The sequence below is a fragment of the Lissotriton vulgaris genome, chromosome 7 (assembly GCF_964263255.1).
Source record: "Lissotriton vulgaris chromosome 7, aLisVul1.2, whole genome shotgun sequence".
Lineage (NCBI taxonomy): Eukaryota > Metazoa > Chordata > Amphibia > Caudata > Salamandridae > Lissotriton > Lissotriton vulgaris.
The window spans coordinates 238,485,652-238,503,924 of record NC_141695.1 but is presented as its reverse complement, the minus strand read 5'-3'; the positions used below and the strand labels follow the sequence as shown (position 1 = coordinate 238,503,924).

Below are 18,273 nucleotides of genomic sequence, written 5' to 3'. Positions count from 1 at the left end.
CAATACAAGTAAGGAAGAAAAAGATGCACTCCACAACTTGTCATGTAATGAGGCTGTGGTGATAAAGGCAGCGGATAAAGGAGGAGCAATTGTTGTACAAAATACCCATGATTATATCTGTGAAATTAATGGACAACTCCAAGCGCAAGAAAGCTACAGCAAGATAAGAGGTGACCCAACTCTTGAGATAAAGACATTGATTGAGACAGTGACTGGATATGGAAAGGACCATGGCTTCTTGAGCCAAAATGAACACGATTTCCTCAACCAACGGGAACCTAGAATACCCACAATATATGCACTGCCCAAGGTACATAAGCGACTCGAGAAACCACCAGGCAGGCCCATAGTATCGGGCTGTGGCTCAATTTTGGAGCCCCTTAATAAATTTATAGACTATTTTCTGCAACCTTGGGTCTCGCACACTAAATCTTATGTGCGTGATAGCATGCACATCATACAGCTCTTGGAAGGACAACCATTTGATAACCAAAAACAGATTCTGGTGACACTAGATGTGTCATCTTTGTACACGTCAATCCCACAGACTACTGCCATAGAAGTCATCAAGACCACACGGGATAAAAGAGAAAGACCGCACTGGATGCCAACTGACTTCTTAATAGACCTACTGGGCATAGCAATGAAGAAAAATTTCTTTCTGTTTGAAAATCAATTCTACTACCAATGTAAAGGTGTCGCTATGGGGGCTACTTATGCCCCTAGCTTGGCTAATATCTTCATGGATTACTATGAGGAGGAGCACCTGTATGACCCAGCCAATCCCTACCTGCACAACATCGATGTATGGAAAAGATACATTGATGATGTGCTGATGATCTGGTCAGGGACAGAGACTGAATTGAATGACTTTTATGTTTGGCTGAACGCTAGAAACAAAGATATCCAATTCACAATGGCACACAACTCAGAGTCTATCGATTTTTTGGATCTCACATTTAAAGCCGAAAATGGTCAACTATACACTGACCTATTCCGCAAACCAATGGGACGAAATACACTTTTGATGTATGGATCTCATCATCCTCGTAATCTGAGAGACAATCTGCCGTATGGTCAGTATCTAAGAATAAGAAGGAATTGCTATAGGCGACAGGACTTTTTCAAGGCAGCTGAAGATCTGACATCACGACTGAGGAAACGTGGATATCCATCAAGTTTGCTTAAAAAAGCAAAAAAACGTGCGTGGTACCAACCACGTGAACAACTGTTGGAACCAAAGGAGAAGACGGATGATACAAAGAAGTTGGTATGTGTAACCACCTATAACACCAGAAGTGCGGATATCAAGAAGGTTATAAGAAAGTACTGGAACCTTGTGGCTAGCGATCTACAGATGGAGGAACAACCGCTTTTTGCATTCAAACGAGGAAGAAATATCAAGGATGTAGTGGTGAGGGCTTTCCTAGATCCGCCAAAACAACAAGACCTGAGAACTATGTTGAACCTGCCACCATTGATAGGCAATCGCAAGTGTGGTAGTTGTAGAGCTTGTGATTTTTGCCAGGAAGGATCAACTTTCACACATAACTCCAGAACATACAAATTGGCACATTTCACCAACTGTAACAGTACACATGTGATATATACCATCAGTTGTCCATGTGGCTTGATATACGTAGGGCAAACCACGCAGAAAGTTAAAACAAGAATATTGCAACATATGAGCCGACTCAGATGTAACACTGTTGGGGCCCCACTAGTTGAGCATTATAACAGCTGCAAGCATAAACCAGAAGAGATTCAGTGGAGAATTGTGGAAAAGGTAACTGTGGGCCCAAGGGGAGGTTCCTTAGTAAGAACTATGAACTATAAGGAATGCAGATGGATACACTCTCTGAATAGTGTTTCTCAGGGTCTTAATGAGAGAGAGGAAACAGCGAGACAAATGGGGCAGCTTTAAGTGTGGAATCGTATCTAGATGAGGCAACTTGGCTTGAAACACAACAATCCTTGTAGACCGCTTCCCTTGTACATCTAAATTCCAGTACTGATACAATACCCAAGCCCTATGAGTATTTGCTCGTGATCTCACAAATTGTGTTTACCATAAGAGGCCAAATTGTCTACATAGATCGAGGTTTTAAGATAGACTTGAAATGTAGAATCATGTTTGATACTAGAGGATGTAAATGGTTTTAAACTTAACATTTCATTGAAAACAATTTATTGTTGATGCTGAATGTAAATGGTTTTGAATTTAAAATTTTATTGAAAACAATTCATTGTTTATGCAAAATGTAAATCGTGCTAGCACCTACTTGTTGTTATTATGTTTACATTATGAAATCCAACTGTGTACATAGATTGTTTTTTATTCATCATTCTACGAGATTTGGCCGAACACCCTTAATACCCTCTAACGATTAAATCCACGATTAGCTTTAGCTTTAACGTAAAATCAACAATAAACTCCTTCCTACACTGGCCTCCCGATTGCTTAGCAACGAGAGACGCTTGCAAATCCTCACGCATTCGGATGTGGCCTCTCCGTATTGTGTGCGTAGGCGTCATTACGTTGTTTGGCGCTTTGTTAACTGGCAATATAAACGATTGCTACATGAAGAGGTTTTTAACCTTTTTAAAATATCGTGAATCCAGAGGTTGTTTGGACATATAAAATTGAGGAAGTGTTCCCACTTAATAACGAGTAATGCAGGAAGTTTTCCGCGTACTGCGTTACGTTGCCTAGCGTCATGTTGCTAGGCGACGTGTACGTCCTCGAGGTTAAACGCGGAAGTCCATTTATATCGCGTTTTCGGACTCGCGTTAGTAAACCGATACTTCAAAGCTGTCCGGATGGAGTAAAGACACCGGTCCTCGCCTGGTGAGTGTAGTGATTCATCCAATGTCTAGGATGCAGGCACACTTAAGGGATTCATGAGCATTCACGGCCATTTTCGTTTTTAATTTTCAGAATATTCTAGTTGGGAGGCAAATTCGATTTGACGTTTCCAACGAGGGCATGTAATCCCTTCTATGCCCTTCGGTGAGTGTCAGTATTTTAGTTGGTATGTAGAATATTGACCCCCCTCTTTTTTAAAGTATAGTTTGTGACTAGTTACACACATACATTAATTTACAGATTAATGAAAGTAGAGCCAAAGGACGTTGGTAATGGGAGAAAAAAGCCATCCACGCACCTGATTATGAAAATAGGACATTCAGGATCGGTGAGTGTGTAACACGGATGTGGTTTACTTATGAATCCCCCGAATTATCACGCTAGAATATTCAACACAATCTCTTTAAATTGTGTTTATTATGCAGATTCGAGACTATAGAGGACACGCCTATCAAGTAGAATCCCGGGCTGTTCCACAAAGAACTGGTAAAATTGGTTTAAAAATTGCAATAACAGTTCTTGTCATACTTTTGTGCAGAACCTATACCTGACGGTTATAAAACTTTTTAACCTAACAGGCGCAACATACCTATTCCTACCCCTTGTCCTGAAGAAGACCCGCTAGTGACCCACAAATAAGGTGTCCGCAGGGTCGAAACGTCGACAGAACTATTGGAAGGATCAGTTTACCATACCCAGCTTTAAGTAGTATATATAGTATCCTGGGTTTGAGTATGAATAAAATACGAACCGACCTTTGTTGAAAAAATTTTCCCCCGTACCCTCTTCCATTCACCTGTAAATAGACTATCACTTATTTGTCACATTGTCACAAAATTTCACACTTTGTCACTTTGCACATCTGTTTTGAACTGTTGCGCCGCATTTTTCATTTTGATAAAAATCTTTTATGCATACATTTGAGGTGTCAGTTGGAAACAAAAATGAGAAAAATGAAAATTGATTAATTAAATTATCCTGACCCTTTCCTTTGTTTGGTTTTGCACTTCTTTGCTAGTCACAAAAGCATAATAAGTAAGGAAGTTATGTGTTAAAGAAAATATCTATGATTTAAAGAAATTGTTCGCGTGCCCGAAAGAACCATTGTTGATAATTTTCATTGTATTGCCCAGGTTCTTAGGGATACTGGGTTACCCCGTAAGAGTTAATTTTCATGTTGAACTTCAACATCTTCTAGACAACACACAATCACGATTCTGAAAGAACCCAGAACTGATACAGCACTCATCGCAGCCATCAATGACATTCGAAACATCCAGGACTGAGGTGAAACAGCGTCCCTCATCATGCTCGGTCTCTCCACCATCATCAGGGTCAGGCTGTCACCCTTAATATCAGAGACCAAGAAACTGATATGCCGTGTCCCACAGGGATTGCCTCTCAGCCCCACTCGTTTCAACATATACATGACTCCGCTTGTCAACATCATCCAATCACAAGACATCACAGCATTTGTTAGATCTGGGTCAGACGGCGGCACTGATCCTTCTGGATGTTAGTGCCACATTCGATACTGTGTCTCACCAGATTCTGCTACATCGCCTGATGGAAGCGGGAGTTGGAGAGGTGGCACTCGAGTGGTTTCGCTCCTTTCTTAAGGATCGTGCCTTTACGGTTTCCACTCCCCCTTTTGTTTCTGCTTCTCGCCCCATACTCCAGGGTGTCCCTCAAGGGTCGGCCCTAAGCCCTACCTTGTTTAATTTATATGTTCAGCCATTAGCGGAGGTAGCCCACAGTTTTGGTCTCTCCTTAGTGTCATACGCCGATGACACGCAGCTGGCGGTGGCACTTAATGGCGACTCCAACATGGATGCCCCCACCTTTCAGTCAGCTCTAAAAGCTGTGGCAGGCTGGATGGCGAACAATCGGCTCCAACTTAATGCCTCTAAGACCGAGGTCATTATTTTTGGTAGGGAAAGTGAATTATGGGGAGATCAGTGGTGGCCTTCTGATCTTGGCCCTGTCCCCTCCCCTGTGACAGAGGTTAGAAACCTCGGGGTGTGGTTTGACAATAAGCTTTCTTTCACTTCCCACACAAAACGTGTGGCCGGCACTTGTTTTGGTACTCTGCAGTGTCTCCGACCAATCTTTAAGTTCTTCGATGCGGAGACCAGACAGATTATTGTTCAAGCCCTGGTTCTTACCAGACTGGATTATGCTAGCTCCCTGTTTCTGGGCCTAAACCAGGCTGAGCTATCTCGCCTTCAGAGGGTTCAGAATGCGGCGGCTAGGATGCTTGTTGGCCTTCCAAAGTTTGTCTCGGCCCGTCGGACCATTCAGGATCTCCATTGGCTGCTGGTGGGGCAGAGAATTAAGTTTAAAGCTCTGTGCTTAACTTTTAAAATTCTCAAAGCAGCCTCCCCTCCTATCCTTGCACAGACTATCCAGCACTATGTCCCTGCCAGAGCTCTTGCCGGATCTAATTTGGCTATTGTGCCACGTTTTAAAAAATCTAGGATGGGCGGTCGCTCCTTTTCAGTGTTGGCAGCATCCCTTTGGAACTCTCTGCCTGCTTCATTGCGCTCCATTCCTGAGTTGCTTCCTTTTAGGAAGGCACTTAAAACCTTCCTTTTTGCCACAATTTAGGCCCATTTTTTCTTCACTGTTCATCCTTACCTTTTTTTCTGTCGTGTTGTGTTATTATTCTCCAAAGCGCCGGGACGCCACTTTGCTGCGGCATCCGTGCGCTATACAAAAACCATATAACATAACATAACATAACATAACATAACACTGCAATCTCCTATGCCAGTGGCATCCAACACATCCTCTCTTGATGGACAAAACAAACACGACCAGAACCAACTTTACCAACTGCATGACCATGACAGCCGACTGGATGCGAACCAACTACCTGATGCTCAGCTCCAAAAAGACAGAAGAAGTGTCTTCAGCAACAAAACCTCCCCATGGGATTCTACTTGGTGGCTGTCGGAGCTGGTACCAACACACACAGACCACACAAGAAAGCTAGGAATCCTCCTACATGACAAGCTCAATGTACGTGTGCAAATCAGTGCAGTGTGCAGCTCCTGCTTCCACATCTTATGCATGCAAGAACTTCAAATGGTTGCTTCAGAACATGAGGCGGACGGGAAACATCCATTACAAAACGGTCATTACAACACACTACCTTTACAAGTGGAGAAGTGTGGCTCAATGGTTAGAGCGGCAGACCCTGATGGTTAGAGCGGCAGACACTGATGCAGAGGTCTGGCCTGGGACCAGGGCTCAATTTCTGCCTCGGCGGGTTTCGGGCTTAATTTCCTCGGACCTGATAATTCTCGCCTCAGTGCCTATTCTAATCATGGGTCCCACTCTGCAACTCTGGGCAATAGCTTGCTTAATCCCCACAACTGCCCCAACAACGCTGGGATGCCTGGCTTCACCTTGGGGGTGCCCAGGAGTGGGCATTTCACAGGGAAAAGCCAGGAAGGGTTCCACAGCGGTATGCGTACAGCGCCAAGACGCCTCAGGGTATAAGTGCGCTATACAAGTTAAAATTAATTTCATTCATTCATTTCACAACGCTGCTGTTACAACACGGCTGAATTTACATCGCATGCCATTACAACGCAGAAATTACAATGAATGTCACTACAACGCTTGCCATTACAAGGCATACAATTATAATGCATGCCATGGAAATGCATACCATTACAACGCATGCCATTATAACGCATTATAAGGTAAGTAATGGGGATTTTTTTAGTTTTAGGGTGGGTATGGGTTTGAGGTACAGGGGAATAGTAAATTTTAGCCCGACACTATCCAACACTTACACTACTGTTGCACTCACTGGAGTGCGAATAGTAATTTTTATGCCTATACTATCCAACACTTACCCTACTGTTGAACTCACTGGAGTGGGAATAGTAAATTTTACCCCTACACTATGCAACACTTACCCTACTGTCACCCTAAAAGTATTGTGTGTTATAATGGTATGCATTGTAATGGAATGCATTGTAATGGTAAGCTCTAAAAATGTGTTGTAACTACAGGCATTGTAAAATCATGCGATGTGATGGTAGTTGCGATGTAAAACCACATTGTAAAGCATGCATTGCATTTGGTTGCGTTGTAGCATCATACATCCAAGACAGACTGTCATGCAAACAATCATCAATGCAGGCTAGACTATTGCAATACTCTCTACTTCAGAATATCCAAACAATAACTACAAAGGCTCCAGATGATCCAGAATGCAGCTAGGTATCTCATACTCGACCTTCCATCCTGCACCCATATCACACTGCATCTCAGGAAGCTTCATTAGATTCCCATTCAGGAGCGCAGCTAATTCAAATTTCTCACACACACATGCAAAGCCCTACACAACACAGGACAAGAATACTTGATCAGCCGCATACACTTTCACCACCACCAGACACCTTTACTCTGCCTCACTTTCACTCACAAACACACTCCCCGCATGTACAAAGGCAAAACTGGCAGTCACTCATTCTCTTATATCGCACCCAAGAAAGGGAACTGCCTCCCTCAAAACATCCGAGCCTCCTCCTCACGTCTTGAGTTCTGAAAGAAGCTGAAGTCCTGGCTCCTCATGTAAGCTCCTTAGGACCACACACCTACACACATACCTTGCCCAAGCACTTGGATACTCTCATGAGTAATTAGTGCACTATACAAATCAATATAACATAACACATCAAAGCCATGTTTCTTCTGACAGGCGATTCCTGTTCCTGAACTGTGCTATCTGAGTAGGCACGAGGAAGAGGCGTACAGACAAGCCAGTGGTAAGCGTCAAAGACTAAGCTACGTAGTGGCTGGAGCAGGAGAGCGCGTGTGCGCATTATTGGTATGTGCATGAGTTAGAGAACAGCGCTGAGAAGAGATCTGAGTGAATATAGCACTCCGCCTTGTCATACTTGTTCTACTCTTTTCACCAATTTCAGGTTTATCCAGATGCTCAAGGCTTAGGAGGCATGAAACTGAAAATCGACATTGATGGCTGAAAGTTCAAGCTTATATCTAATCTACACACTCTTTTTTCCAGATCACAAACCTCGCCTAAAGAGCTGGGCATGGGTAAGTACAGACCCATTTCCTACCTTACATCTAACTATACTTCACTCGTAATTGTCAAACTCACAGTATTTTGTATAAAGTTCATATTCAAAGGTTAATGTTTGCACGCTCAGTGGGTCAGAAAGACAATTTCAGTCAAACCTTTCTCATCCTATGGTTTGCAGACTGTTCCACCCTCCTGCAGAAACATTTGGGGTTCCGCATTGACCCCTCGATGTTCATAGCAAATGTGCCCACTTTGTCTGGTCTTAAACCATGAAGCAGCATAGTTGACGAGGGATTAGTACATGTAATAAGGTCAAAAAGTAATCCCCATGGCTCCCCTTCCTCCCTGGTCGATTTTCCAATGGATCTGCCCCGCCCGTGCCTCTCCTTGTCATCAACCAACGCAATTGCCGCCCCTATTCCTAAAAGCTATGAAATAGTAAAAAAGCGTAGAAATGCTAAAATCTCACACATATCTTGATAGAGTGTTTTCCCAGAGTTGGATAGTAAATTATATCTCTTTCATTTAGGAAATATGGCTATTGCACAGGCTAGTGTTTTAAATAAATGTATACAGCTTCTGGAAGGAGACATCTGAATCATGTGATGGAAATTTGCAGAATACAAAATGAACTTGAGTACACTCCAATTGGGAAATGGACACCTTTGCATCAATATGAAGGGAAGATCCAGCAAAAATTAACAATAGTTGGCTGTGCTTGGAACTTCTGCTGACTAGTTCTTTTGCTATTGCAATGGTGAATGTAGTACATAGGGCTTCCAGTCTATTGCATGCATCTGAAGCCACTCCAAGAGGTTTATTAAAGCAGGAAACATTTGCAGTGCTCAAGGAAAACTTTACTGTTATCAGAAACCTTGGAAAAACTGGATTACAAGATAGAATACTTGCAATCATGGACAAATCTGGCATTTAAAAAAATGTAATCCCAGGATTCAGTTATACTGATGACAGTAATTACTGCAAGAAAATACTGAAAAGAATTAACATTTTATAGATAAAAGAGAATGCATGCGACCTCAAGGGTATCTCCCATTTACTCTAGACCACGGAGTCACGCGTTTTGTGCTTGCACTTAGGTTAGTCATTCTCCTACTGGATTCACACAAGAGCCATTGGTACACTTTGAAAAGTTAGACTAGTCTGTGTGATCTGTACCACGGTGGTGTTAAAAAATTAAAACATGCACATCTGTATGTCCGGCGGTTGGTTGCCATACTTCGCAGCTGTTATTTAACTCTCTTGTATTTTAAATGTAATATTCCAAGAGTTGATGAATTCATTGCTCTAATGCCATCTCCATCAAATGAGAATGTCATGAGTGTGTCATAAGGTGTTAATACATTTTTGTATATTTTTGAATCTTTTTTAATTATCAGTGGTGATGAATTCACCTGTTACAATGTTTTAAATGTTTAAAATTGTTCATCTCAGTTGAATCTAAAACAGTAGACTTGATTGATGAGTGATTTTTTTGTTAAAGACCAATGGTCCTTAAACATATATCATATGCAATCATATCAACTTTGTACGCTTATATCGCAAACAAAATGTAGCATAAAACCATTCCCTATATAAAATCTGATAATCAATATACCTATAAAATATAACCCATCTTTATGTCATCTTTGACCCATTTCATTCCATAATTACTATCTTCATAAATGACCTATAAATTACTAATCTATATACACATGAATACCCTTTTAATAGCAATCATAAACCTTCCTATAGCACATGCTACATCCCAAAAAATAATTTCAGTTAAAAATTTCGTAGCCTGTGTGCAGTTTCTAATGCCATATTTTATAAATATTGGATGTAAAAACTTTCTCATTTAATTTAAACTTTTAGACAATCCAATAAAATATGCAAAACATTGCATTTCGTACTTAAGCTACATGTACAAATTCCCTCGGGATCAATCATGGCCACTTTTATCCTGTCATTAATATAGCGGGGGTTAATTTGGACCCTTTGCCTTAATACTTCTCTTCTAATCTTCTAATCTAAGATGGGACGCCTTCCTGCACAAAAACAATAATTGATGACATTTTCTTCTTTCTAAGCGTAGAATGGAGAACGCATAGAAAGAGGAAAAACTGAAATAAAAGTATTTCCCCTCATTGCGCCACTCCTGCGGGATCCTGATGCATTCCCAGCTTTACAAAACTTTGTAAATCTTGGAATGTGTCAGGTTCCATGGATGTTGTGTAGTAACACCCACAGCAACACCCATGGAATGCCCCTTTCACGCAGAGTAATGCATGAAAGGGGCCCATATGTACAACGCCATGAAAAGTATCGCATGGTGAATTTACGTAGCTTTCTTAACATAGGCAAGCACACTGTGCCACTGGTGCGTCAAAAAAAAGTGACACACTGGCGGCGCATGGGGCCTTGTAAATGAGGCCCTGACAGCCTCCATGAAAGGCAGAGCAGAGCAGCAAGCAGAGTGTTCATCTCAGTTTCCTCCTATGTTACTGGCATGTCAAAAACACACATTCTGCCACTAGTAAGTCTTCTTTGGTGCATTTAGCAGACTAGCAGCTTTCCACAGGATTGCAGAGTTGTCATGGCACTACACGGTCTGATTCAGCTGATAATATGTAAAGCTGTGGGTGTATGATTTTGGTGCATAAACAATAAAAAGCTGATGGCTTTTCTAGTTGCTTAGGTTTCTTCTAGGTTATGTCATCTCTGCTGTTTTGAGTAATGAGTTCCTTGTTCTCTCTTTCCCTTCCAGAATCTTCTACATCCATGGTTGTGGATCGTTTTTACTATGGTGAGTTCCCCAAGCATGCACCTCATCACTGACCCAACTGCCCTCCAACTTCCCAAGCGCATCTACCTGCTCTGGACACACTCACTCCCTATTTGTTTTAGAACACAGACTAAAATACAAACGCAGTGAGAGATGAAATCTAGAACGGTTGTCGTTAGGACATTGTGATTGGCCGCTAGGCTTCTATTTAGAATCTGTACCAGGAGCAGCACATGTCTCACTGGATCGTTTTTAGGTATCGCCAGCAGACAGCTACAGCTGCCTGTCAGAGACCTCATGTTACCAATACAACACTACATGCATACAATACATATAGAGATCAGAGAGAGTGGCCTTTTTGTTAGCCCTCTCTAGCCATTGGTTGTTGCTATTTTTTAAGTCCTGCAATTGGTTGGGTAGGCTGTCTTTAAAGCTGTGCCATTTTGTTGAAGGTTACATTGTGTGATGCTGCACGGCATGCGCTTACTTTACAGTCATCTTGTAATTGTTTTTTATCCAGCTTCGCCAAAGTAATTTCAAGATGGCTGCTAAACCTGCACGCATGTGCATGGCCATGCTCTTATAGTTGTTCTTATGGTTTATAGAAAATGATTACAGCATGGCTGCTGTCCATTCATGTGTTCATTCCATGGCCATCTGGAACAAAAGATACAAATGGGGGTGGGGTCGCACACTACTCACACACCGGCGGTGTCGCCCCTAAGGACTCTGGTCAATGTAGTAATGTGTTTGCGATGCATCATCTTTCGATTTTCTGCTATCTTCGCTGTTCTTCGCCATCCCTGGACACGTGTTTCGGGGTATCACCCCTCGTCAGCAGGAATATGCCGTGTTCCGGGGTTGCCGATGACTGTCAAATATCTGCCAGGTCTAGTACCACTCAGGCACGTAGGTGCGGGATCCCAGGCTCGTCAGCCAACTGCTCAAGGGAGCTTTAATGTTACAAATGGGGGTGGGGTTGCACACTACTCACACACCGGCGTGTCGCCCGTAAGGACTCTGGTCAATGTAGTAATGTGTTCGCGATGCATCAACTTTCGATCTTCTGCTATCTTCGCTGTTCTTCGCCATCCCTGGACACGTGTTTCGGGGTATCACCTCTCGTCAGCAGGGATAGGCCGTGTTCTGGGGTTGCCGATGGCTGCCAAATATCTGCCAGGTCTAGTACCACTCAGGGGCGTAGGTGCGGGATCCCAGGCTCGTCGGCCAACTGCTCAAGGGAGCTTTAATGTTACAAATGGGGGTGGGGTCGCACACTACTCACACACCGGCGGTGTCGCCCCTAAGTACTCTGGTCAATGTAGTAATGTGTTTGCGATGCATCATCGTTCGATCTTCTGCTATCTTTGCTGTTCTTCGCCATCCCTGACCTGAAACTCCCTCTGAGGCGGAAGCCGGAGGTTAGCCACTCGTTTAAGCACTGTTTTTTTGTTTGATTTTAAAAACTGCTCAATTGCTTTTAATCACGATCCTCACGAGCTCACCTGGTGAAACGCTGTCTCTAGCGCCAGCCAGAGCCCCAGAGCAACTTAGAAACGCCATCACCGCCAGCGCGGCAAAGGTGTAGCCACGCCCCCTGCGAGGCCACGCCCACCCAGGAACCACTATAAAAAACGCTACATAGCGCAACGACTCACATGACCTGAAACTCCCTCTGAGGCGGAAGCCGGAGGTTAGCCACTCGTTTAAGCACTGTTTTTTTGTTTGATTTTAAAAACTGCTCAATTGCTTTTAATCACGATCCTCACGAGCTCACCTGGTGAAACGCTGTCTCTAGCGCCAGCCAGAGCCCCAGAGCAACTTAGAAACGCCATCACCGCCAGCGCGGCAAAGGTGTAGCCACGCCCCCTGCGAGGCCACGCCCACCCAGGAACCACTATAAAAAACGCTACATAGCGCAACGACTCACATGACCTGAAACTCCCTCTGAGGCGGAAGCCGGAGGTTAGCCACTCGTTTAAGCACGGTTTTTTTGTTGATTTTAAAAACTGCTCAATTGCTTTTAATCACGATCCTCACGAGCTCACCTGGTGAAACGCTGTCTCTAGCGCCAGCCAGAGCCCCAGAGCAACTTAGAAACGCCATCACCGCCAGCGCGGCAAAGGTGTAGCCACGCCCCCTGCGAGGCCACGCCCACCCAGGAACCACTATAAAAAACGCTACATAGCGCAACGACTCACATGACCTGAAACTCCCTCTGAGGCGGAAGCCGGAGGTTAGCCACTCGTTTAAGCACTGTTTTTTTGTTTGATTTTTAAAAACTGCTCAATTGCTTTTAATCACGATCCTCACGAGCTCACCTGGTGAAACGCTGTCTCTAGCGCCAGCCAGAGCCCCAGAGCAACTTAGAAACGCCATCACCGCCAGCGCGGCAAAGGTGTAGCCACGCCCCCTGCGAGGCCACGCCCACCCAGGAACCACTATAAAAAACGCTACATAGCGCAACGACTCACATGACCTGAAACTCCCTCTGAGGCGGAAGCCGGAGGTTAGCCACTCGTTTAAGCACTGTTTTTTTGTTTGATTTTAAAAACTGCTCAATTGCTTTTAATCACGATCCTCACGAGCTCACCTGGTGAAACGCTGTCTCTAGCGCCAGCCAGAGCCCCAGAGCAACTTAGAAACGCCATCACCGCCAGCGCGGCAAAGGTGTAGCCACGCCCCCTGCGAGGCCACGCCCACCCAGGAACCACTATAAAAAACGCTACATAGCGCAACGACTCACATGACCTGAAACTCCCTCTGAGGCGGAAGCCGGAGGTTAGCCACTCGTTTAAGCACTGTTTTTTTGTTTGATTTTAAAAACTGCTCAATTGCTTTTAATCATGATCCTCACGAGCTCACCTGGTGAAACGCTGTCTCTAGCGCCAGCCAGAGCCCCAGAGCAACTTAGAAACGCCATCACCGCCAGCGCGGCAAAGGTGTAGCCACGCCCCCTGCGAGGCCACGCCCACCCAGGAACCACTATAAAAAACGCTACATAGCGCAACGACTCACATGACCTGAAACTCCCTCTGAGGCGGAAGCCGGAGGTTAGCCACTCGTTTAAGCACTGTTTTTTTGTTTGATTTTAAAAACTGCTCAATTGCTTTTAATCACGATCCTCACGAGCTCACCTGGTGAAACGCTGTCTCTAGCGCCAGCCAGAGCCCCAGAGCAACTTAGAAACGCCATCACCGCCAGCGCGGCAAAGGTGTAGCCACGCCCCCTGCGAGGCCACGCCCACCCAGGAACCACTATAAAAAACGCTACATAGCGCAACGACTCACATGACCTGAAACTCCCTCTGAGGCGGAAGCCGGAGGTTAGCCACTCGTTTAAGCACTGTTTTTTTGTTGATTTTAAAAACTGCTCAATTGCTTTTAATCACGATCCTCACGAGCTCACCTGGTGAAACGCTGTCTCTAGCGCCAGCCAGAGCCCCAGAGCAACTTAGAAACGCCATCACCGCCAGCGCGGCAAAGGTGTAGCCACGCCCCCTGCGAGGCCACGCCCACCCAGGAACCACTATAAAAAACGCTACATAGCGCAACGACTCACATGACCTGAAACTCCCTCTGAGGCGGAAGCCGGAGGTTAGCCACTCGTTTAAGCACTGTTTTTTTGTTTGATTTTAAAAACTGCTCAATTGCTTTTAATCACGATCCTCACGAGCTCACCTGGTGAAACGCTGTCTCTAGCGCCAGCCAGAGCCCCAGAGCAACTTAGAAACGCCATCACCGCCAGCGTGGCAAAGGTGTAGCCACGCCCCCTGCGAGGCCACGCCCACCCAGGAACCACTATAAAAAACGCTACATAGCGCAACGACTCACATGACCTGAAACTCCCTCTGAGGCGGAAGCCGGAGGTTAGCCACTCGTTTAAGCACTGTTTTTTTGTTTGATTTTAAAAACTGCTCAATTGCTTTTAATCACGATCCTCACGAGCTCACCTGGTGAAACGCTGTCTCTAGCGCCAGCCAGAGCCCCAGAGCAACTTAGAAACGCCATCACCGCCAGCGCGGCAAAGGTGTAGCCCCGCCCCCTGCGAGGCCACGCCCACCCAGGAACCACTATAAAAAACGCTACATAGCGCAACGACTCACATGACCTGAAACTCCCTCTGAGGCGGAAGCCGGAGGTTAGCCACTCGTTTAAGCACTGTTTTTTTGTTTGATTTTAAAAACTGCTCAATTGCTTTTAATCACGATCCTCACGAGCTCACCTGGTGAAACGCTGTCTCTAGCGCCAGCCAGAGCCCCAGAGCAACTTAGAAACGCCATCACCGCCAGCGCGGCAAAGGTGTAGCCACGCCCCCTGCGAGGCCACGCCCTCTACCATTCTCGATAAAATGTGCCACCCCCACCAGCGCAGCAGACGAGCGCAGCGGGAGCGCCGTTTGCGCGCCGAAGGCGCGCCGAAGGCAAGCCCGTCTGCGCCCGTCCGCGCACGACCGGGCCTAGGGCCAGACCCCCTGGCTGCCAGAGCCTCCGCCAAAACCACATATTCCCGCCGTGACCTTTTAAGCCTCAGGCCTTCCCTCGCCCCCTCATGCAGATATATCCATGATATGGATGGACCCTTTGTCAGCTGCACGAACTGCCAGCCTGCTCAGCTTCAAATCCCGACACGAGTACTGAAGCATGCAACTCTCAAACTTGCCTCACTGAACTGTCGCTCTCTCCCTAAACATGCGACACAAATCCACCACCTTATAGAAGACTGCGAGATTGACATTCTCTTCCTAACGGAAACGTGGCTCACCCCACACTCTGACTCGGACACAGTGTCAGCCACACCTCAGGGATTCCTCATCCAGTCCCTCCCTCGACCACTTGGCAGAGGGGGAGGCATCGCCATTATTTACCGTGACTCCTTCACCTGCAACGCCAGCGATGCACAAATCCCAGACTCGGAAAGTCTTCAATTCTCAATTAAACTTGACCCTACGAACTCCCTTTCAGGGATTCTAATCTACCGTCCCCCCGGCCACCCCGGCCCTTTTTCCAATGCCCTCCTAGACATGGTAGCAACACAGGCCCACTCCGCCACGAACTTCATCTTAGTGGGAGACCTGAACATCCACTTTGAAGACACGGCAGATTCTGGAGTAGTCGACCTGATCTCCGAACTAGCGGTCTCGGACCTCCGTCTCATTAACTCAGGAGCCACCCACATCAAAGGCCACCTGCTGGACCCAGTGTTCACCAGCACCCCCGCGATGCAAGAAATAGACTCCATTCCCCTTCCCTGGACGGACCACTTCTTGGTCCTATTCCAACTCCCAGGACCCCTCAAGAAACCTCAGAAACCTCCCTCCTTCACTAAAGGCAGGACTTGGTCCAAACTACCTATTGAAGAATGGGCCAACACCCTGACATCTACCACCCCTACTCTCGACAATATCCCGGACAACGCCGATAGCAACTTCAGAAATTGGATCACGACCTCCCTTGACTCTGTGCTCCCACTCAGAATGCGCGAAGATAAGACCAACAACATCGGCTCTGCTCCGTGGTACACCCCAGAACTCCGCCAGCTCCGCAAAAACTGTAAAAGAGCTGAACGGCTTTGGAGAAAAGACTGGCACAACGCCAGCAAAGAGGCATACCACTCCTCAGTCAAAACCTATAAAACCGCAATCAAGCTCTCCAAAGCCTCTCACTATGACACCCGGATAAAGGAATCATCCAATTCCTCTAGGGAATCTTATCTCATTGTGAAGGAGCTTCTGAAAGTTCCCATCGCTTCCTCGCCCACCACCCCTCAGGTAGATAGAAGTAATGACCTAGCCTCATACTTCAACAACAAAATTGCCCGCATCCTCACATCCCTCCCTCCCCCCAGCTCCCCTTCCCGCAGAAACACTATTCAGCCCCCCGATGAGACGGGATTACGTCCCCAACTCGAGACATTCAAGCCGATAACGCCCAACGAGGTGGAAACGACATTGAATAAAATAAAAAGTGGATCTCCTTTAGACCCTGCACCTCTGAGATTCCTCAAAAACGTGGCCCCCGCTATCACCCCTACAATTACGGAGCTTATCAACTGCTCACTTGCTCAAGGATCAGTCCCCCACAGCTGGAAAAAGGCAGTGGTGAAGGCACTTCTTAAAAAACCTCAGCTCGACCCCACTGATATGGCAAACTACCGGCCCATATCACTCCTTCCAGGGATTAGCAAGATCACCGAGAAACTGGTGAATAGTCAACTCTCCAGATTTCTCGAGACTAATAACATCCTACGGCAATCCCAAACTGGGTTCCGTCCGGGACACGGCACAGACACCGCCCTGCTCGCCGTCATCGAGGAAGCAAGGCGCATTCTAGACTCAGGGGGATCAGTGGCAGTGATCCTCCTGGATCTGAGTGCCGCCTTTGACACGGTCAATCACCGTGTCCTTCTTCACCGACTGGCTGCAGCAGGGCTCACCGGGATGGCACTCAAATGGATAGAGTCCTTTCTCACTGAACGCACGTTCCAGGTCTGGGACGGCGAATTCCACTCAGCCACACTCCCACTCACCAGCGGGGTTCCTCAGGGCTCCTCCCTGAGCCCCACACTTTTTAATGTGTACATGGCCCCCTTGGAAGATGTGGTAACACCATACGGGATAAAAATCGTGAGTTATGCTGACGACACACAATTGGTCGTCTCCCTCTCCCAACTTGACGACCACCCAGACAAATTACCAAACTGTCTCACCGAAATTCACGGGTGGATGTGTGAATCGTCATTAAAACTCAACGGTTCCAAAACCAAGGTGATGCTCATGGGCAAACAATGGGCGACCATCCCCCCGGCAATTTGGCCAGACGTGTTCGGGTAAATCCCCACCCCGAAACACGAAATCAAGACCCTCGGAGTCTGGCTAGAACCCGCTCTCTCAATGAAGACCCAAGCGGCTAAAACCGCCGGAACCTGTCTTGGGCTTCTGCGAACTGTTCGCAAAATTCTCCCCCTCCTACCGCCCGTGTCCAGGAAACTAATAGTACAGGGCCTCATATTGTCACGGCTAGACTACAGCAACTTGGTCTACCTAGGTGCGCCGGAAGCCACCTTAGCGAGACTGCAAAGAACCCAGAACGCTGCAGCCCGCCTAATCATGAGCGTACCCCCTAGAGTATCCGCCAAACCCGCCATCAAGGCGCTGCACTGGCTGCCAGTCCGCCAAAGGGTGGAGTTTAAGGCCATGTGCACGGCCCATAAACTAATCAACGGATCGGGACCTGCGATCCTTAGGGGTCTGGTCACCCCCTATATTGCACCAAGGGCCCTTCGGTCGGAGAACGAGCACCTGGCCAACATCCCTAAATTCAAAAGAACACGCACTGGAGGCCGACGCTTCTCTGTCAAAGCGTCCACTGGTTGGAATTCTCTCCCACGTTCCCTCAGACTGGAACCCAACTACCTGACATTCAGGAAAAAACTTAAAACCCTTCTGTTCCCTAAATAAACCCTCCACCTCTCTCCCCCTCAGCAGGACTCAATATTAACAGCGCGGGGATGCCCTCGGGTCACCAGGCGCTATACAAATTGCTAAATAAATAAATAAATAAAT

The 18,273-nt window shown here is 46.3% G+C and overlaps 1 long non-coding RNA gene across 1 annotated transcript in view; it reads left to right on the top strand.

Annotated features, from left to right (window-relative positions):
* Nucleotides 1–7,841: 7,841 nt before the first annotated feature.
* LOC147701282 (uncharacterized) overlaps nt 7,842–18,273 on the top strand; it is a 33,997-nt gene continuing 23,565 nt past the window's right edge. The window contains exons 1-2 of the long non-coding RNA XR_015297168.1: nt 7,842–7,942; nt 10,693–10,731. This is a non-coding gene — a long non-coding RNA (uncharacterized LOC147701282). The remainder of the gene's footprint in view (nt 7,943–10,692; nt 10,732–18,273) is intronic.